Genomic DNA, 21,921 nt, shown 5'->3' on the forward strand with positions numbered 1-21,921 from the left:
TGCAAAGGGATGGGACCAGCGATATCTTATATCTTTGTCAGAGAGTAATTGGGTGAGGGGGCGACACTCCCTGAGACGGGCCAGTGTCAGGGCGGCGAGGTCCTGGAATATTTTGATAGTATCTCCTTCATAGACAAAGCTCCCCAGGCGCTTTGCTTTGTCGAGAACCTCCATTTTCTCCCTGTACCGAAGGAAGCGTACCACTATGGACCGCGGGCCCCTGCTTCCTCCTCTGTGTGCTCTCTCCAGCTGCACTTCTTTGCCCTCCTCGAGTGCGAACAGCTGATTTATCAGACCCTGTACCTTTCTTCCGACTTCTGCTGCCAATTCGCCATTCTGTTCACTCACTCCGAGGTTTCTCAGGTTGTTACGCCTCTCCCTGTTTTCCAAGTCATCTATCTTCAAGAGCATCTCTTCTTCCCCGAGTTCCAGATCTGTCATACATGCTTCATATTTCATATCGAGAACATCCATTTGTAGGTGGTTGTGTTCGAGCAATTCCCTTTTGTCTTCAATTTTATCAACCCTGCCTTTGAGGTCACAAATGGAGGCCTGTATGTCCGTTCTGATCGCTTGAAATATATCTTTTAGGTCATCTCTGTGAGAGCTGGAGTTGCAGTGGGGGTGTCTCCCCCTGACGCCATTTCGTGGGGAATGAGGGGGGTGTCCCTTGGTATCCTCCTGTGGTCATCCTGAAACGTTGCAGAGATAGGATCCCTGTGCAGGCCTTCATTGTCTTGGGGGCCCGGTCTTGTACCTCTGCCAGTGTGATTCCCAGATGCGGTACCTGTGCTTCGCTCAATGAGTCTTGGGTTGAGATACCCCCTGAGCTAGGGTGTCCTCTCTATTGTGCTTTGCTTATTGACAGGGTGTGACTGGTCAATCCTGGCTTCTGGTGTCTGTCTCCCTCTGTGATTACTATTCAATATGAGAGCAGTGGAGGGCTGTCTGCCAGGTGTCCGACCTGGGGGGCTCCCCGTGTTGGGTCTTGTCTCCTTGCGTTGTGCTGAGGGGTCTCATGGGTAGGGGGTCGTCTCAGGCGCTTGTTCCTCCTTTTGTGTGTTCTCCACACCAGTGGGGGATCTCTCCAGTTCACCCGCGGCTTGTGCCTGTGGGGCTCCTCCATGGGGGTGTGGGGGGGTGCTCTCTGCGCTAAGTGTGCTCCTGTGCTGCGAGTCCAAAGGGGCCCACTGGCTAGTTCTTGTTCCAAGCCTGGTCCAGGGGGGGTGGGCTTCTCTGCCTGTGGGAGCCCCCCCCCGCCGTCTTGCGTATATTTCCTTGCCATAGGGTGTGTGCCTGGGGTGCCTGTCCTTGTACTCAATTGTGGGGGAGGTCCGCTGTGGGGTACAGACCTTCTTCCCCTGACAGGGCGTGCAGTGATCTTTTCTTTTTTGCAGTTTGGGCACCTTCTTATGTCGGCTTGGTGTCCCCCCTTCGTTGTCTCTGGGTTGCTATACAGGCTTGTGGCCCTTACAGTGAAGGCCCAGTGTGCACGGGTCCTCTAGGGTGTGCCGCAAGGAGTATTTTTATCCCGGCCTCGCACTACAGCTCTGGGGTCCCGTGCCTTTCCCTGAGCATCTGAGTAGGTCCTTATGGGGGGGCCCTTAGGTCCCAGTGGCCCCCGAGTTTCGGCAGATCCACTTGATGCCCTCAGGCTGAGGATACCTCCACTATGCCTCCGGGGTGAGTGCACCTCTCTCGCAGCGTTTAAACACTTTTTGTGGCTGAATTATAGCTATTTCACCCAACGGGACCGGGTTCTCCAGTAAATTGAAGCGTGGGGCCTGTACTGCCTCACCGGCGCATCTCCTCACGTATGTATGGGCCTCGATCTGCGCCCCTCCTGCACCTCCTCTGTCCCTCTCCTCACCTCGTCCTGGAGCACTGCCGGGGAACCCCTCCAAGAGTCCCTGCAGCCCATAGCGCCCTTCCACCATGGGGGAGGGCGGTCCCTCCACTCAGTCTCGGGTAACTTCTCGGTCTTCTTCCAAGACGGTCCGCCGTCTAGGCTGGAGTCCCTCTATGGCTGCTGCTGCCATAACCCTGGGTCCGTGGTGTGGATGATGCCGTGGGGGGGGCCCGCCTTGGACCTTTGTCTTGAGGGTCAATGTTGTGGGGGGATCCCCGTCCCTGCTACTTGCCCTCCGGTATCCCTCTCCCCCGGAGCTTGTGGAATGACGGGGGTGAGGAGCGCACTTCCAGCAGTGTGCGGACTTTGCAAGGACTTTCAGTGGGCAGTGCCTCCTTTCTTTCGCGCCCGATGGGAGCCCCCTGCTCCTTCTCTCAGCCGGGGTCGGCGGGCTGGGACTGGGCTCCCAACTCCCCTCATGAGTGCCACGCGGCCTTACCCGGGTCTGTGGCTGGCCGTGGGGAGGGCGCCACCTTCACTTGCACCACGGTGTGCTGCACCAATCCCGAAGGGACATTTCATGTCTATCGTTTCTTTTCCCCGGGTACGGCGGGAATGCACCACTTTCTCCTTCTACTGGGGCCGGATGGCTGGCCCGGCACCCCAGTCTTCTTCTGCTGTGGCTGGGTTCTTCTTTTGGGGCTGCAGTCAACCCGTAGTCGGGGGGCCCACTCCTGCACCACACCCGCAAAGTGCTCCGGACACCAAACGGCCTATCCACCGTCGGGGGGAGAAGCCAGCACAGTAAGCCCAAATGGAGCTGACGGAGCTGCGACCTCACGTGTCCATCGTGGTACGCGCCCCCTAGCGGTCTCCAAGGGTTTCATTTTTTTTTAAAACTTCTTTTTATTAATTTGACAACAAAAAAAGGAAAATTGAACATTACCCCCCTCCTCGCCCCCTGCTTCCCTCCGCCTCCTGGCGCAGGCATGGGTTCCTTCCCCTTCTTGACATTTCAGTTCGCAGAGTCACTCTAAGTCTAGCAGTTTGAGGCGTTGAGGGCACCATTGTATTCTGAAGTCCTCCCTCAGGAAGTTCATAACCTCGCCCCAGTCCCTCCCAAAGTGCTGTGCCTTGTTGTTCATTGCGTAGGTGGCCCATTCCAGGGCTACTGTCTCCCACACCTTGCGCAGCCAGTCCTGCATTTTAGGGATGTTATTGCTCTTCTATCTTTGGGCGATAACAGTCATTGCAGCCAGGGTTAGGATTGTTCTTGCCTTTTTCTGGTATTTGGGCTCCTTAGCTCCTCCCTGTTCTCTAATCGCCAGTGGAACATATTCTGGGGGTTTATCCCCTTCTGTCCCGAAGGCTTGCTGTAGGGCTTGTTGTATGTCTCTCCAGAATGGCTCAATCCTGGGGCATCTCCACCATATGTGCTCCACTGTGCCCTTGCCTCCGCACCCCCTCCAACACTTTGCTGTTGCCGTTTTTGTGTAAATACTGTGCAGCCTGGCAGGCGTGAAGTGCCACCCGTACAGGATCTTGTACCAAGCTTCCTGTAGTTGTGACGCTTTTGCTATCTTTGGTATTTTCCCCCAGAGTTTGTCCCATGATTCCCTCGTAATCTCTCGTCCCACTATTTGTTCCCATTTTTGCATGTACGCCCACGTGGCTCTTGGTGTGGCGTCTTCCATTATTTTGTGGAGGTGCGATATTAGTCCCTTCTAACCATCATTCCTCACTATAAACTTCTCGAAGGGTGTCAGTTTCCTAATGGCTGCTTTCTTATTGGTTGGGTTCATTGCCCAGTGTCTCAGCGGTGCATACCGCAGCCGCTCCCCTTCTCCCACCCTAAAGTGCTGTTTGCACTCCTCGAAGGTGCAAATTCCTTCTCCCTGGAACAGATCCCTGATCATCCTGCACCCTCCTTCCTTCCACTGCCTGAAAGCCCCTGTCTCCATTCCCGGTGTAAAGTTACCATTTTGGAATATGGGAGTGAATGGAGATGGATAGGTCGTTATTTCCCTTGTTTTAACCAACCTGTCCCAAGTATCTGCTACCAGTGCCGTAATGGCGCTTTCGTAGAGGTGTGCTGGCCTATGATGTTCCGGCAGCCAGAACACCTCTTTAAGTTCGTGTCGTGCCACCGCCTGATCCATGGCCATCCATAGCTTCCCCTGTCCACCTCTGAACCATTCTCTAATGGCTCGAAGTTGTGCTGCCTCGTAATAAGTGTGGATGTCGGGCAGGGCCAGACCCCCTTCCTTACTTGGAGCTCTAAGTAGCTTTCCATTTACCCTAGATTTCTTCCCTTCCCAGATGAATTAATTCACCGTTTTGTCCACCTCCCTGAACAAGCTCGTTGGTAATACTGTCAGGATTGCTTGGAACAAGTACAATAGTTGGGGGAGAACTACCATTTTCATGGCCGCTATTCTCCCTACCCATGATATTCTTAGGTTACTCCATCTCTGGAACTCTTTTTTTTATTGCCTTGAGCATTGGTGGGTAATTTGCCATGTACCATCCCGCTAATTTTAGGGTGAGGCGAACTCCCAAGTATCTAACTCCCCCTGGGGACCAAACGAATGGGGTAGATTCTCTCAGGGCCTCCCCAGCTTCCCGCTTCAGCGAGAGGTTCATGAGTTCCGATTTCGCGGTGTTTATACATAGGCCAGATACCTCCACGAACCTGTCCAATAGTGTCCTCACTGCTCTAATTGATTCCTGGGGTTTTGTTAGCGCTAGCAACATATCGTCAGCGAAGGCTGCAACCTTGTGATTCTGCCCACCAATGGAAATCCCCTTCATCTCCTCTGTGTCCCTCATTGCTTGAAGCAGAGTCTCTAAGTATATGGCATATAATGGGGGGAGAGCGGACACCCTTGTTTGGTTTCCCTACCCAGCTGCACGAGGCGGGACATCTCTCCATTCACTATTAGGCGCATTTGCGGGTCCCGGTAATTTGCCTGCACCCGTTTGAGACAGTCACCCCCTGGGCCCATCGCTTCCATTACCTTGAATAGGAAGGACCATTCCACCCGGTCAAATGCTTTTTCTGCATCTAACGCTAAAAGTACTGTGGCTGTATCAATTTTTTGTACATTTTCAACCAGATGTGCCACCCTCCGGATATTATCTGTTGTTTGTCTTCCCCATACAAATCCCACCTGATCCGGGTGGATGAGTTCGAGCAGAAGGCCCTTCAACCGATTCACCAGTATTTTTGTATATATTTTAGCGTCCACATTTATCAGGGCTATCGGCCCATAGGACGTGCATTCTGTAGGATCTTTGTTGGGTTTCGGGATCAGGGTTACTTTTGGCTCCAATACAGCCAGTTTCTTTGAATGAATTGAAGAGCCGCATTAGGTGTGGGACCAACGTGGCCGTATATGTTTTATAAAAGACTGCTATGTAGCCATCGGGCCCCGGTGCCTTGCTAGCTGGCAGTTTCCCCACTACTTTTCTCACCTCGTCCTCCGTTATTGGCTGGTTCAATGCCTCTTGAGCCTGTCTACCTATTCAGGGTAAGTGGAGGCTCCTGAGGAAGTCCTCTTGACCTGAGTCTTGGGGATTTTGGGAAGTATAGAGCTCGGCGTAGAAGTTCGCCAGGCGCTCTTGTATGTCTTGGTTGCATGTCAGGAGACCGCCCTTACCATCTTTTAGGGCCAGTATAGCTTTCTTCACCCCGCTCCCTGCAATACCCGCGCCAATAGTGCGTCCGCCTTGTTGGCCTTTGCGTAACATCGCTGCCTGACAAAGAGAAGTGCCCCCTCTGCCTGTTTTGTGCGCAAAACCCCTAGTTGCCCTACCGCCTGGCTGTAGATCCTTTGCGCTCCTCTTGTGGGGGTTTGCTGCTACAGCTCTCCTTGCTCTTTCTACTTCTGCCTCCAGTTGTTTATCTAGCACCTTCATCTGCCTGTCCCTGCGGGCCTTGACAGCTATGAGTTCCCCCCTGAGTGTTGCCTTGAATACGTCCCATCTGGTGCTTTCCTTCGTATCAGTTTCCTTATTTAGTGTGAACAACTCCTTGATTTTCCCCTCAATATCCTCTTTGATCACTGGATCTCTCAGCAAAGTCCCCGGGCATTTCCACCCCCATATCTTATGTGTCCGCATCCGAAGCTCTTGGACTAGTTTGTGTTCTGCTATTCCCTGGGGCCCCGGCTCCACCTCCTTCACCCTACACAACAGTGGCCCGGAAACCCAGATGTAATTAATTCTAGATTGTGTGCTGTGCACACACGACAGGAAGGTATAGCCTTCCTCTTCTCCCCTTAGACCTCTCCATACATCCCTTACTCCAGCCTGTTCCATTCTTTGATCGAGTTCTTTTGAGGCAACCCCCACCCCATGGTCTATCCTTCCTGTTGTGTCTTTGTCCCTCTGTCATGCCAAGTTGAAGTCCCCCATTAGTAATATGTGTCCTCTCACGAAGTCCTCTAGTTTTCGCATGAATGCCCTTATTAACGCGTCCTGACCCACATTCGGGGCGTAGACAGGTGATTGTGTATCTGGTCTCTGATTGCATCCCTCTCACCATAACATACCTGCCCTCCTTATCCCTTTGGACCTCCTCCAATCTGAAGTCCACTGTGTCTTCAAATGCTATGGCCACCCCTCCTTTTTTCGTGCCGCTCGATGAGTGTATTATTGGCTAAAACCCCTCATTTTCAGCCAGCCCAGGTCCTTCGCTATCAAGTGTGTTTCTTGTTGTCCCTGGATGTCTATGCCTTCCTTCCTGGTTAACTGCTCCAATTTTTTCCTCTTGAGGGGGGTATTAAGCCCCCTGACATTAGTGTTGGCCATTTGATCGCACAGATTGACGTAACTTCCGCTTCTAGCAGTTCCATCTTTTTTCAGGACCCTTTTTCCTGCTCGAGGTCCCTGCCTGTTTGTGCCAAAGTCCTCCGGTGCCTCTACCCCCTATTTGTCTCTGTTTCCCCTATTCTCTGCCCTCCTCCCTTTTTCCCCTTGTTGAAATGCCTGTGCCCGTTCCTGCTCCCTCTCCTTACCCTACCCCCATTTTCCTCCCACCCCCTGGAAGGGCTAGCACGCCCCCTCTGCCCGCCCTCCTTGGGCATTCTCGCCCTTTCTGATTCCAAAATAGTTGCTCCACCCCCTGCTCTGTTACCACCTTTAGAGGCCCACCACCCCTGTGTTGCTACTTTAGTTCAGGTCTCTTCTTGTGCCCCCCCTCCAGTTTCCCAGTCGATTTCCTCATTCCTCTCTTTCGGTGACGGTCTACTCCCCTTGGTCCCCTTCTTCTTTGTCTCTCCCACCGTTGTCCACTCCCATGGTCTTGGCCTTGGCCTATTGCCCATTGCCTGCACTCCGGTTCCTATGGGGGCTTCTTCGAGATCCATTTGCAAGATGTCCGCCCCTTCTTGCGCCGACGTGATGCGTTTCTGGCTTCCTTCCCAATCGAATACCAGACCAAACGGGAAGGTCCACTTGTATCGGATTCCCCGCCCGTTGAGTACTTTTAGCACTGGGCCCATCTGCCGTCTTTTTGTTAACGTGCTACTTGCTAGGTCCTGATACAGTGCTATTTGTTGGCCTTTGTACATTATTGGTTCCCACTTCCTTGCCGCCTGGAGGACTGCTTCCTTCCTTCTGTGCATACCTAGCGAAAGCTGCCAGTACGTCCCTTGGTCTCGCTGCGGGGCCTTTGACCAATGTTCCAACTCTATGGATGCGGTCTAGCTCAACCCTGTCTGGGGCCACCTCTCCCAGGATCTCTACAAAGATTGTCTGGACTTCCAACTTTAATTCTTTATCTAACACTGATTCCGGCAGCATTTTCACTCTTATATTGATCCTGCGGGATCTATTTTCCATATCCTCCATCTGAAGCTCCAGGTTCCGGGTGGCCACGTTAAGTGGATCTATAGCTTTGCTGTTGGTCGTTGTCTCCTTGTCCACTTCTTGTAGGCCCTTTTCTAGGAGGTCCGTCCTTTTGCCCAGTTGTTGTATGTCCTGTCTGATCTCCCCTAGGGCCTTGTTCAGGTCCGTTTGCATGAGTTGGAATTGATCCTGGAACGTTTTGGCTAGGTTGGTCTGCAGTGCGTGCATTTCCCCCATCAAGTCCCTCCTCGACATCGGAGCTGATACCTCGGTGTCCTGTGGGGTGCCTTGTTCCATTGCTCCTTCTTGGCTGCCCTTGGCACTTCTCTAGTGTACCATGCTGTCCACATAGAGTGGAGAGTGCCTGGTGTGTCACCCGTGATCTGAGGTACCTTTCCACCTTTACCCTTGGATTTCGTAGTCATAGCTCTCCTGTCTGTTGCGGGCCCTTGCCGCTTCTCTGAGTCCCTTTGATGGCGCTTATCTCGGGTTCTCTAATTAGGGTCAGAGGCCTGTCCTTCACATCTTCAGCTTCTCACTGGGTTCTCCCCCCTGCTAGCTTCCGTCAGCCTCTTCCAACCCATTGCGCCTCTTTCCGGATCGCGGCTTATTCAGGTTGGCTCTTCAAAGCCGTCTCCTTGGCTGCCTTCCGATGTCCAACACGATTCTGTCGCCTCTCCTTAACAGGGCTGCGTCCCCTCTACTCCTTAAGCCTTAGTCCCGGGGCTACTCTGGTGTTGACTCAGGAACCAGTGTCCCTCTAGGCTCGAGGGCCCAGTGACTGAGGTCTTGTCGGATATGTGCCTCGCTACTGGCCCAGTCTTCTTATTGGTAGTTGTTGATCAGATTTGTATAATTAGGAGAGGGCCTTGGGTCCCGATTCTTATTCCTGGTTCCCTCGCCCTTTGCTATGCCCCATCAGGGGCCTCCTTACTTCTTCTGGGCAGACAGGCCTTAATGCCCGCGTGCCAGTGTACATTGGGAGCTATGGCTTCTCCCGCCCCTCCTGGGCACTTTCCGCTCCTTGCCCAGTCGTCCCTCTGCTTCTCCATCAGACTGGGATTCCTTCTGCTCCAGGATGGTATCCCTGGGGTCCCGCACTCACTGTGTCCTCCTGATTGCTCCGATTGAGCCTCTGGCCGACGCAACGCTCCCCCTCAGGGCCGCCGGTCCAGGTCCTCTCTCAGCTCTCCGGCACCTTCCTCCCGCTGCAGACTGCTCCGCACACCCTTTCTTCGGGCGCAGAGTCTCTGGTCCTCGTGGCAGGGCGGCGCGCCCTCAATCCTCTTCTTAGCTGGCTACCGGTGCTGCGCCCTCTCCTTACGTTCGCGGGCAGAGCGACTCATCCTGCTGCGCCTCTCCACCGGCTGAAGTGCAGCTAAGGCCAAGGGCGCCGCTCTTCGTTGTGGGGACCATGTCCTTCCCCTGTTCCCCTCGCGATGGATGGTTCGCTTGGTGGTGCCCCTCTGCACTGGGCTCCAACATCAGCTCTTATCCCTGCTCAGGGTCTGTGCTGGGCGTTTGCCTCCTTCTTTTCCACTGCTTCAGCGGCTGCTGCCGGGTGGGTACCTCCTCCTCGGCTTCCCTGCCCGGGCCGGCACAGCGTGTCGGGAAGGACCGCGTGTTTGGGTGCGCGATGCTTTCTGTTCCACCCCCTCCTTCTCGCAATGTACTGCTGTTGTGTGGTGCCTTTTAGTGCTTGATTTGGGGTGCTGGAGGGGTGGTGGAGACGTCTTAACCCGCTTAGGTCCGGGAGAGAGCTGTCGGCACGTCTACACTGTGCCAGTGGCCATTTTGAATCGACCCAAGGGTTTAATTTTAACATTCGCAGAGTCCGGCCGTAGGTTCCTTGCCACACTTAGCAGTTAAATAGTTTAGAGGGAGGCATCCCAATCTAAACTGCATAACTAGCTTCCTGTCCTCTTTTTGTATACCTGAAACAACATAAGGCTCCATCCTATATATTCTTATGTTTCAAATACCAGGACAGCATGGAACATTTGCCTGGGTTACCCAACATTGCCACTCTTGACACATCCCACGATCTCTACCTTACCTTCCTAAGGGAATCTCTAGTAATCGTAGTTGGAGAGCCCCTCAGAGCTCCAAAGCCCAATGTATTCAAAGGTTTCTTCACCCTGGTCAGTCATGAGTTCTTCATACAATATTGCAAACCTAAAATATCTTTTCGTTTGGCTTTGTATAATCTGGCCACCAGACTACCCCATAGTCTAATTCAATATGCAATTGGTAAAGGGAGCTACGATCAGTGATAGAATACACCCCATTCTGTAGATGCATAGGTCCAATCAGAGTTTCCTTCGACAAGAAAAGAGGCTTCTAGGGAAAGCATTTTCAGCAATAGTCATTGTGGCATAAGGTGAATAGCCCCAAACCTCAGCAGTGCATATAGGCGCAGGGGCAGAGTTCTAATGATGGCCATCATGGGTAAATGCAGGGGAATTCCACCCTAACATCTTATTCAACCACAAACCCCCACTAGCAGACTGCCCAATTTATCCACACTTCTTTCCACCTGCACCTGCCACCATGTTTTATTATCAAAGTGGACACTGAGGTAGTCAAAGTGAAACACTACATCTAAACATCTACCATTTACCTAAGAACTCCTCCTGGGGAATTTAGATGGCCCATCACCATAACCTTTGTTTTGCTCTCATTAATATCCAGCATCTTGCAAATGCAGTATTTCCCAAAATTACCCAGTAGTTTATGCATGAATATTTCTCTGAGGCTCTCTCACAACTACTCCCCCGAGATCTTCTGTTCAGGTGGCCAGGGAAGGGCCATTGTTTTTGGATCCCGAACCTGGGGGCGGACTAGCGAGGGAGGATTACCTGGGCAGAGGGTCCACAGGGATTGGGGAGAGAGAGCCAACGGGCAAGACATGGTATTCCCCCCTTTCCGAAAGTGACACACCCTACCCTTCTCGATAGGATGTTGTCACGCCTATCCCACCCCCCCTCCCCAACTTTGCATCAAGTACTGGGACGAGGAAGAAGCCTCTGATAGTAATACATATCTCCTCTCAGAAACACCACTATATTACGGGATCGAAGAAGATGGCTCCTGGAACATACAGATCTGAAGGCCAGGCATGTCACCAAAATTGGACTCATTATGGTCAGGCAAGTAAACAGGGGACTCCACACCTGCAGCCTGTTAAAGACTTGTAGGTGTATAAAAGGTGGAGTCCACAAACAGCAGAGAGAGAAGGAGTTTGGAGACACAGAAGTAGAGAAGGAAAAAGTGAAGCTGCAGGTTGGTTGTGCAACAGCATGGAATGAAGAGCAGAGGTACCCGAAGGACCGTAGAGGACCAGACGAGAGTGGGACGTAAAGGCGCTGAAGGAGTGCAGAGCAAAGCGCTCAGCGGAAATGTGGCGAAGGAGCCGTGTCTCCAGGGAGCCGTTCTGGTCGAGGGAAGGGAGCCGTGTGTCAAAGCTACACTTCCTGTTTGGTTTCGGTGACTGCTCGTTCCCCTGCCCAGCGAGGCTGGCCCAAGAGCATCTGAGGGGTAGGCGGTGAGACCCTGACCTCGGAGTGACTGCGCAGTGCAGGCACACAAACCCAAGAAGTAGCGACTCCGATCAGTGAGTCTCTGGGAGTGAAAAAGACCTTATGTGCGCATGAGAGACTGAAGCCGGTTGCTTAACCAGAGTGGTCGTGGGTAGCTCACCTGTTCTCGAAGGTCTCCGGTAAGGCTGCCATACAGAACACCTAAAGGAATGGTGCATTGTGTAAGGTGTAGTCCAGAAAGGCCATGTAAATCCAGAGTCCACAGGAATTGGATGAAATAAGTTGAAAGTTGAAAAGAAGGGAAAAATATGAAAGCAGTGCTGTAAAGATGTAATGTTTAATGAAGGATGTGAAAGTGGACATATGGAATGAAGTACAAGGAAACCCAGTGAGGTTCAATGCGAGGGAAACTAAAAGCTTCTGAATGCTCTGAAGGACCCCTTCTAGTATCAAAGAAAGGATACTTGACGATAGGGATCAGGGGATCTGTGCGCGGAAGCAAAATGCAAGCAAAAGGCGCAGGTCAAAAGGGGGATCTACACGAGAAAGGGAAGTGAGAGCAAGACCCCAGAAAAACATTATCAAACGCGAAAAAAATGAGAAATGAAAGTAAAGAAAGATATAACATGAAGAGAAAAGGATAAAAGAAATACTGGCGAAACTTTTATGCACAAAAGGGAAAGTGAAATCACAAGGAGAAATGCATTGTGGTATATGAAAATAAGGCGTCGGAGTGGTCACGCATTAAAGGAAAGAGAGTATGAGCATTTGAAAGTCTCCGATACAAAGAATTGTTAAAGTATAGAAATTGGGAAACCGAGTGCCGGGGGCACAAATCTATGAGAGCCAAGGTGTCGAAGTGGTCACGCATAGAACAAAGTAAACCTATGCACACTCGAAAGTCTCTGACATGAAGATTTGGTTAACTGTGATGAGTTGTAGATCGTAAAGGAACCCCTGTTGAATTGCAAGCAAGAACGAACTGTGGGTCCAAGACCAGAAGGCATTGCGATACATGCTGTGAAAATGAACTTTGAAATCAAGAGGGCTGCTGATTCTGGGAAAGTGGAAAGCCCAGACAAGCTTGACCAGAAGTTGTGAGAACTGTTTGAGTATTTTAAACGTTGTTATGGAACTTTGATGATCCAGAGTGATTCAAGCATGGGGAAAGGAGCTATGGGACAGTTCTGTTATTGTTGAAAGAACATTGGAGAAGAAAGCTGCAGAGCCACTTTCTTTAATACACCCTTTTTTATGTTGGCCAAATCCTTACACAGTATCTATTTAGAAAGTGAGGGAAAGTTTAGGTTAGACACAGACATCCTTTTGTTTTTAACAGACAGACTGTAAACTTGTATTTATTTTCTTTTATGGTTGAGACTACCCCCATATACCATAGGGCAAGATAGGAGTTATCCCAACCGCTCATCTTGAGAAATAAAGGTTTTACAAACGGTATCCTTGTGTCTGTTTCTACTTCTACGCACCATGCCAATCCCACATTTGCTTACGAGTTAGTATCACATTGTCTTCTGCAAATAGGAGCAGAATGTCCTGGCCTTCCACCCTTGGAACATCCACTTTCTGGACAACCAGAAACTAATCTAAGTAAATCCGGAACAGGCTAAATAGGTTCGGAGGCAACACGCATCCTTGTCTGATATCCATTTCTACAGAAAATAGCTCTATCAGTTCTTGTTTCAGTCCGTATTTGACTTGCCACATTGCCATCCTGAACACCTCTAGCATCTCCATGTACACTTACCACAGGCCCTCTCTCCCTAGGGGCTCCCACAACAAGTCCCTTTCCAGTGAGTCAAAAGTATCTTTTGGATGTACTCATCTCTTTTTCTCTCTTTCCTTTATCTTAGATGGGAGTGTCGTGCTTGTTGGGATAGAAATAGTGCAAGACAAGGCTACAGACAAATGAAAGGCTGAATTGAGAATGTGTAAATTGATTGATTGACAGGATATGTGATGTAATTTGTAAGGCTGTCACACGGTTAGGTTATGCTGAAGCAATGTTATGTTATGTTACTTGGCATTTATATAGTGCCTTATATATCATTGGTTTGACTCCAAAGTGCTGGTAGGTTGAACGCCCTCGGGAACCAGGCAAGACAACCAAGCCTGCTTATAGGTTTGTGTCTTGTATTCCTACACCAGGGATCTGCAAACGTTGGCTCTCCTGATGGTATGGACTACATAGCCCATCAGCCCTTGCTAGCCTAGTAAATGGTGAAGGAACACAGGAGTCTCAGTCCCACGCATCTGGAGAGCCACAGGTTTCTTACCCCTATCCAACATTTTGCAGCTCGGGGCATTGCCTAGTTGTGGGGGGGAGGGTTGAGGTATGCATGGCCTAAGTCCTGTTATTATGTGTTGCATCTTGCAGTCAAGGATTGAGTAGATCAGCTGCTTCCGTTTCCCAGAGGTCTATGGCAAGGCATGAGTGCTGCTGCTCAAATGTTTCCCAGCCAGAAATGAAAATGTGGCTTTCATGCTATCAGATCTTCTTTACCTCGGATATGACTAGCATGTTTGCACACATGCTCATGCCCTCTTTGCATGGACATTCCCGATAAACTAGTGCTTGGTCTTGGTACAGCACAGTATTGTCATCTTGCTGCAAGGAATTATCAAGTGTTGCATTATATTCCTACCCATGGTGCCACATATCATGTAGGGCTCTGTTCTATTTTGGAGTGGCACAGTCTTACTCTTTCGCCCTGTGGTAAACCTTTTGGGGTTACACTGTTCTGTTGGACATTGTTTATAACCCAGGCAATTGGGGCTCAAACATGCATTGTAACATTGCTGATACTATGCTCAGCTGTACACAGATTAAAAGTTTTTTATTGCCCTTCTAGCGGGCTGTGTAGGCTGCCAGCTTCGTACTTTAGCTGCTAATTTTAAATGCTAGAAGTATTTAATTATCCAACAGAGGCGAAGAGCTCATCTAATAGTCACGTGGTGACCAGTACTTCAGCTTTCATGTTCTATGAGCTTAGCCCATTCTTTGTGGATTCGATAGACATTCATGGCCCATATATATATATATATATATATATATATATATATATATATATATATATATATATATATATATATATAAAGCCACGATGAACTACAAAAGCCAAAGCTATTGGATTTGCCAATGCTTGCTTTTACTACTCAATTAAAATACTAAGGGGCTTGTTTTCCAAATCTTTGGACATTGTACAGGCAGAATAGCAAACATATGAACTTCTGTGTGCGCTCTCCTCTCAGTACAATTGTGAGCCTTTGCTCTATGATGTGCATGTTTACACCTCATAATGCATAGAGGTGTAGATGCCTTCCACCAGGTACGTGCATAGCGGGAGCCATTAACCCGGCATCCTATGGAATCCGGTAGCTTTGAGCAGATGCAAAAATCCATAGGAATCCATAGACTCTCCACCTGCATCAAAATCTGATGCGGTGGAAATGCTACCTTATTTTTATGGCTTACTGGATGGGGTGGCAGATTTGAGGTTCCATGTAATTATGTCCTCGCAAAAATGTCTCTTGACAAAAAAGTCGCAGTTTTTTGCAGAGACATTATTTCATTGAACATGCGGGGTACGGACATCCCTGCAACCCGCCGCCCATATATAATGTCACCAATGGCTTTTCCCGGCGACATATATTAATGCAATATGTTATTGTAAATACTGAGTTGAACTCGAATTACAAATCGATTATGCTCAAACACACCAAGAATACAGAATCGCAACTCTGTGGTCACCATATACTTTTGTTATATCAGCAAAACCCAAGGTTTAAGCAGCCCAGCCGCTACTATGTTGTAATCATGACACCATAGTTATCACTGGTTGCCCGGACAGATGTCAAAATCATCTCTGGGTCCTGGAGGGAAATTGGAGGAGCAAAGCCATTTTTCGAGAGCTCTTCCCATGTGTCGCTAGGTGAGGACTCAATGATCTTTCTTGGTAATTTTCACAAGGACAAATTAGTAAACATTTGTCCATATCTTCCTTCATTTCCATAAAGGTACATGCGCTCATTGACACGTTGTAGAATGTGTGCCCTAACGTTTTCATCTATAAGCAGGAGTACACTTAATTGAGCAAGGGCCTACATGGAGATAATCTAATGGAATTCATTTCTGCCTAGCGAGGCACTGAGCATGCTGAAGCAGCCTGGTCCCAGTTGCTTGCCCACCCACATAACGTATTCCCAGTGAGCAGGGTCTTCCAGTAAAAGCCTGGCTTTCTCCTTTGTCATGAGCAGAGGTGTTGCGGGGGGGGGGGGGGGGGTTGTGTAAGGGGGCTCCAGCCCCAGGTCTTTTTGTTGTAGCCCCGGATAGAAGCTCAGCGGCTACAACCAAAAGGCTAGCTAGGCCTGAGTCCCGACAGTCGTGACATTAGCGTAGCCCCAGATTTTTTCCAGATCTAGCAACACCCCTGGTCATGAGGGCCATCCCATCATACTAAAACCTACCAACCAATCTCAAACACATTAATCGTCAGCCTAACTGATCTAATCAAACCCAAACACAAACGTATAACCCAAAAGAATTAAAGACACACTACTGAACAAAATGAACCCAAGAAATACCAACGCACACTACCCATCCACTAAGCACAGACAATCGCCACCGACGCCACTCAAGAGCACCACTACTAACCAATCCAAATCAGACGCTAACCGCAAAGATCAGATATAATTACATTGCGTTCATCCAATTCGTATTTATTTTATTTTTAAGTATAATTACAACGTACATTTTGAAACACAGTTTCCCCATTGTTGAGAAACTGCAATGCATTCACCCAGTAAGTGGCATAGTTTGATCACATTTGTAAATTGACAACATGAAGTTCTATTGCAAGCTGTACTTTTATAAATATACATCTACACCGACCTGCGCTTCATATAATATACATTCATCTCTTGCCGCGTGCTTCTTCATATACAAAAATATACAAGTGATTGGACCTTTTAAATACATTTAAAAACATTGATAGTACAAAATGCACACATTATTGCTTTACTGAACGATAAACAGAGCCAGAAGGTCATGCAAAGGGCAGAGGCGTGCTATACAAATCGCACAACATATAGTGAAAGGCCTGACTCTGCGTGATGATGGTGTTGGCAATCTCAGCGCATGTGCTGCAATGCATTCTGGGGCCTTCTACGGCTGGAATCAACAGTAAGCTGACTGAACTTGCGGCTTTGGTGATTTTTCTTGTGAGTCTTTGTGAGACAACAGGTGCCACAGCCCGAATGCAGGCCCGACACTGACTGCTGGCAGTGGCTTGGAATACGGTAATACCTACTTTTGCCGAACGCCAATTTCACAGAATGTGTTTTGCCTCACTGTTTTTCTGCTTTTTTTAACCACAAAAATATAGATGGTAAGTTTGCGTGAGCTATATAGGAGGAGGGTATGGGGGGTTGGGGGAGTTGTGAGCGTGGACATCTTCTCTGCTTTTTGTGGTAATAAAAGCAGGAAAATCGCCCCAAAATCATTCGGCAAAAAGAAAATATGCAAAGACTGTCCATAGATCCTGGAATGCTACTAGAGAAGGCCATTTCATTCACATACGCAGCAGCATCATCATCATCATCAGCAGCAGCAGCAGCATCATCAGCAGCAGCAGCAGCAGCAGCAGCATTACAATGCTAAGAGATGCCTCTCTGCCTTGTACCAAGTCTAGCTATGTGCAATATTAAATACAGCTCAATTTCACAGGCATGCGGTGCTTTAGAGTTAATAAAAAAGCTGCAATAATATTCTCATGGATGAAGGGAGCGGACAACCTATATACTGGGCAGCCATTCTCTTTTCTATAATGTGCAATCTATGGCTGGGAAACTATTAACAAGCAATACTGGAATGTAACCAATTCAATCGGTGTTTAAACAACAAGATGAAAAATTCAATGTAGACACAAAGAGACAGCGAGGCTGATGAAGCCGAGTCCTTCTGTTCTGAAGACCACGACGGCCTGTCTACATGATGGCAGCGTTCCTATCTGTGAACAAGATGCTTGCGACTACACACCAGCAAACCATCAAAGTAGGCAATGGCTAACCAGTTTATGGTAACACACCCTAACAGTGACAATAGGGGGGGCAACCAATGACAGCTAAACAAGTAACCAGATGAACACCTAACAGGATGGACATTAAAACATTATCAAACCACATCAGCGAGAAATGGTTGAGCAACTCTAAGCTTTCTCTGTAGGGTGTGATCAGCTGCAATCAGCTGCCGCGGGGCCTTCTCCTAATAGAATCACTCTAATGGCCATTCTTCAGAGGTAGATAAAGTGATTGCCAGTCCAAATGGGTACAAATAATCGCTATCAGTTAATAATGTCCCCATACATAATGTCGCCGGGAAAAGCCTTTGGTGACATTGTATATGGTGCCATTATGTATGGGGACGGGTTGCGGGGATGTCCCATGCTCTCTTAGTAAAAAACAAAAAAATATGGGAGTGTCCCCCGCATGTTTAATTTAATAATGTCTACGCAAAAAACGGGGACTTTTCTGTCGGGAGACATTTTTTGCGGGGACATTATTACATGGAACCAAATAATCAGCTATGTGGGCCCTGTCTGAAGTGCTTTGCTATTCTGCGAAATGTGCCAGAACAACAGGTGCTTTGCCGCTCTTTTATGGCGCTTGACAATAACTGTAAAACACCGCCACATGACATGAAATATGTATCGCAGGCTGTCTTTTCCTAAATAGTATTAATCGGGAAACTATGAGCCTGATTCACTTTCATGCTCCACCCGTTTGCCTTGTAATCACCGGCGAGCAGCGCCAAAGCATTGACAATAATATGGCAACTAAGGAGAAACACAGGAAGTAGACTGGTGCAGGCAGTGGTGAGGGCCACTGGGGATAGGTGTGCATGCTTAGCAAATATATTCTGTGGGACGTAAAACTAAGAAAACAGGGAGCCTGTGTCAGAACACCGATTCCTACTACACGTTCCCGCTTACCTGACAGGCTTACGGTAGTCAATATAGCTAGGGACAGCAATAAGCGCTTCTATTCCTCTAAAGGCTTGTTTCGAAGGCATTGGGGGTTGCCATGGCGACGATGGCCACTACTACGTCTGCAGTCACGTGTTGCTCCGGTTTCCCGGTCACGTGACTCCCGCATTGTGGTCACGCAATCTTAAGTCCGGCCAGTCCGCTGTTTCGGTGCTTCTGATTGTTTTCTTTGGAATACTACAGTGGCGCTTGCTATTTTGATCTTGTCTCTTCTCGACCTCTGGCCTGTTTTTTGGATTTTGCTCTTGTCTTGCCCTCGGTACTTCTGCTTCGAACTTCAGCTACGAACCCCTGCTACGACCCGGATTTCCTTTTGGCTTCGATTCTTGTCTCATGCTTTGTTTTGTCTGATTACCTGATTCTGACCCGGAACTTTTGGATCCTTCATCCTAGGCGTACGCGTGCCGGCGGGAATAGGTTACGCGTGCTGGACTAGAGACTGCCTGTAGCACGTCTGGGACTATTCACTCTAGGCATACGCGTGCCGGCGGGAATAGGAGACGAGTGCTGGACTAGAGACTGCCTGTAGCACTTCTGGGATTATTCACTCTAGGCGTACGCGTGCCGGCGGGAATAGGTCTTGCACCGGACTGAGGATTCCTTCCACTCCGTGAGACTGGGCTCACTCTTCTTGGATCCTGGGAGATCGTTATCATCCTACCTTCATCGTTGCTTCCCGTCTCACGGATATACAAGTAAGAGTCCTTATTTCCTGCTCATTTTCCGTTATTTGGTTCTTTGCCTTTCCTTGTCTTATATAGTTCCTTTCTCTATTAAGTACAGTACCTCACCCTACTGACAATCACTGAGTGTTCAGTCTATCTTGTGGAATTCCCAGTCATCGGGAAGAAACTTGCAGTCATCAGGAGTTCCAGAGGGTCCTGTTCATTCTTCAAACATCTTTCAACCAATTGACCGCTCAGACTGTTTTTATATACAACTGAGTGTTACATTGGTGGGAAGAATATACCACTGCACTACGGGTTCAACAGCTTCTCTTCGATCACCAGGCGCTTCACCCTGTTTAGGCTCAGATCTCTGACAGAATCAGAAGCCTTAAAATGGACACAGCCAATGATCCTTTGGCTACCTTGGTTCAATTAGTGGCTGATTTACGTGCTGACATGCAAACTGCCCATGATGTTACTCATCGCCGTATTGATGATATTCAAGCGGGATTAAGGGCTAGCGCCATTGAACCTCCATCAGTCGCAGTGGCTTCCGGGTCTAGTACGGCCAGTGCTCAGGCCAGGGCAGACCCGGTTCCGGTAGTTATGACACAATTCCCGTTGGCTCCTCCTGAACGTTTCTTGGGCGATCCAAAAACCTTCAGAACGTTCATCAATCAATGCAGACTGCATTTTCTTTGTAGACCAACATCATTTCCCGATGCAACTACTAAGGCCGCTTTTATATTGTCTAACCTAGGGGGTACTGCTGCCGTCTGGGCGAATCCTCTCTTGGAGCAAGGTAGTCATATGTTATTCGACTGTGACGCTCTCATAGAGGCGCTTACCAGAGTTTTTGACACCCGATACAAATCTCAGGCAACTGATTTGGAGTTATTGAATCTACAGCAGGGCGATTCTACTCTATTGACTTATCTGGCTAAGTTTAACCAATTGGTTGCTGAAACCAACTGGCCAGACGAGAAGAAGGCAGCCTTATTTTATAAGGGTTTGTCGGATTCCCTCAAGGATGTCATTGCTACGGTACCTGTGGTCCCCGTCTCCTTTCCTGACTTTTTGGATCTAGTTCTTCAGATCGATGCCCGTAAAGCGGAAAGGAAGGGGGAAAAGAGGATTTTGCCTCCGGTCCCTGTTAGTCTGACAAGTTCGGCTTCAGGCAATGGGGAACCCATGCAAATAGGGGCGATAAGAGGACCATTATCTAGCGAAGAAAGAGAGAAGCGTAAAAGGAACAAGTTATGTTTTTATTGTGGTTCTTCTGGTCATTTTTTGAATCAATGTCCCAAGAAACCTGCGAAGTCGGGAAACTCCAAAGCCCGACAATAGAGGGAGCCCCTATGTCGAGCATTGATCTTCCGGGCTCCAAATTCTCGGTTCCTTTCACTATTAAGTTAGTTGTTGCTTCTCCGGACGGCGAAACCTGGTCCTCTGAAGCGGTTTTGTATTCTGGGGCTACTGGAAATTATGTTGATCTCCAGTATGTGAAAGACTGGAACATTCCCCTGGTACCAAAGGAACAACCTGAGGTGGTCAACGCAGTTGATGGTACCACACTACTCTCAGGGTTGGTAACGGAGTCGACAGTCCCCCTGGATTTACTCATAGATGGTTGTCATAGCGAAGTCATTTCATTCGATGTCATTACTGCACCTCAATTTCGACTAATTCTGGGTCTACCTTGGCTTCGGCTCCATAATCCCTTGGTAGATTGGGTTGCTGGGTCTGTCTCGTTTTCCTCAACGTATTGTTCAGGACATTGTGGCCCAACGACTCAAGAGAAGAACAACCCCTGTCAAGCCTTATTGGAATCTGTTTCAATGATAGGTGGCATTGTCAATACTGTTTTACCCCCGGAATACAAGTCTTTCGCAGATGTCTTTGACAAAGGTGAGGCAGAAAAGTTACCGCCTCATCGTATTTATGACTGTCCCATAGACCTTAAGGAGGGAGCTAGGATCCCCTCTGGGAGGATCTACTCTCTTACTTTAAAGGAAGATGCAGTTTTAAAGGAGTATCTGGACAAGGCTTTGGCTTCTGGTTTTATTCGCCCCTCCCGTTCTCCTGCTGCATCTCCCCTGTTCTTTGTCCCAAAAAAAGAGGGGGACCTGAGACCATGTATAGATTATCGGGACCTGAATGCAGTCACAATACGGAATCAATATCCCATACCACTGATTTCAGTACTTTTGGATCAGCTAGGCTCTTCAGTGATATACACCAAATTGGACCTCAGGGGTGCCTATAATCTAGTAAGGATAAGAGAGGGGGACGAATGGAAGACGGCATTCAAAACCAGACACGGCCTCTTTGAATATTTGGTCATGCCGTTTGGGCTATGTAATGCCCCTGCCACATTTCAACATTTCATTAATGATGTTTTTCAGGACATGATTGATCGGTTTGTGATCGTCTATTTAGACGATATCTTGATTTATTCCCCTTCTCTTGAACTACACCTTCAACATGTTACTGAAGTACTACAACGTCTGCGTAAGAATAAACTATACGCAAAACTAGAGAAGTGCATTTTTCATACTACTTCAGTTGAGTTCCTGGGCTATGACATTACTAACCTGGGTGTTCAGATGAGCCAAACCAAGGTCAAGGCTGTATTGGAATGGCCCGTCCCAGGTACACTAAAAGCTTTGCAGTCTTTTTTGGGGTTCGCAAACTTTTATCGGCGGTTCATCAGGCACTTCTCTAGCATTGTGGCTCCACTTACTGCTTTAACAAGCAATAAGCATCCGTTTCAGTGGAATCCCGAAGCACAGAATGCGTTTGAGACTCTCAAGGAAGCCTTTACTTCAGCTCCGGTGCTTCAACATCCCAATATCAAACAACCGTTTGTTGTAGAGGCCGATGCTTCTGACGTGGCAGTAGGGGCAGTTCTCTCCCAGTTTTGTCCTGACACAGGGATCCTCCATCCTGTCGCG

The 21,921-nt window shown here is 48.8% G+C and overlaps 1 protein-coding gene across 3 annotated transcripts in view; it reads right to left on the reverse strand.

Annotated features, from left to right (window-relative positions):
• The window catches only part of MERTK (MER proto-oncogene, tyrosine kinase), a 538,988-nt gene that overhangs the window by 15,689 nt on the left and 501,378 nt on the right, over positions 1-21,921 (reverse strand). For 2 of the 3 annotated variants that reach the window (XM_069607838.1, XM_069607837.1), the window contains exon 20: positions 15,960-18,204. The exons of the other annotated variant lie outside the window; for it this stretch is intronic. The gene's annotated coding sequence lies outside the window, so the exon portion shown is untranslated. Of the gene's footprint in view, positions 1-15,959; positions 18,205-21,921 lie in introns of those variants that run through there. 3 annotated transcript variants of the gene reach the window in all.

This window comes from Ambystoma mexicanum, chromosome 4q (assembly GCF_040938575.1).
Source record: "Ambystoma mexicanum isolate Mex_15411 chromosome 4q, UKY_AmexF1_1, whole genome shotgun sequence".
In the NCBI taxonomy this organism is placed as follows: domain Eukaryota; kingdom Metazoa; phylum Chordata; class Amphibia; order Caudata; family Ambystomatidae; genus Ambystoma; species Ambystoma mexicanum.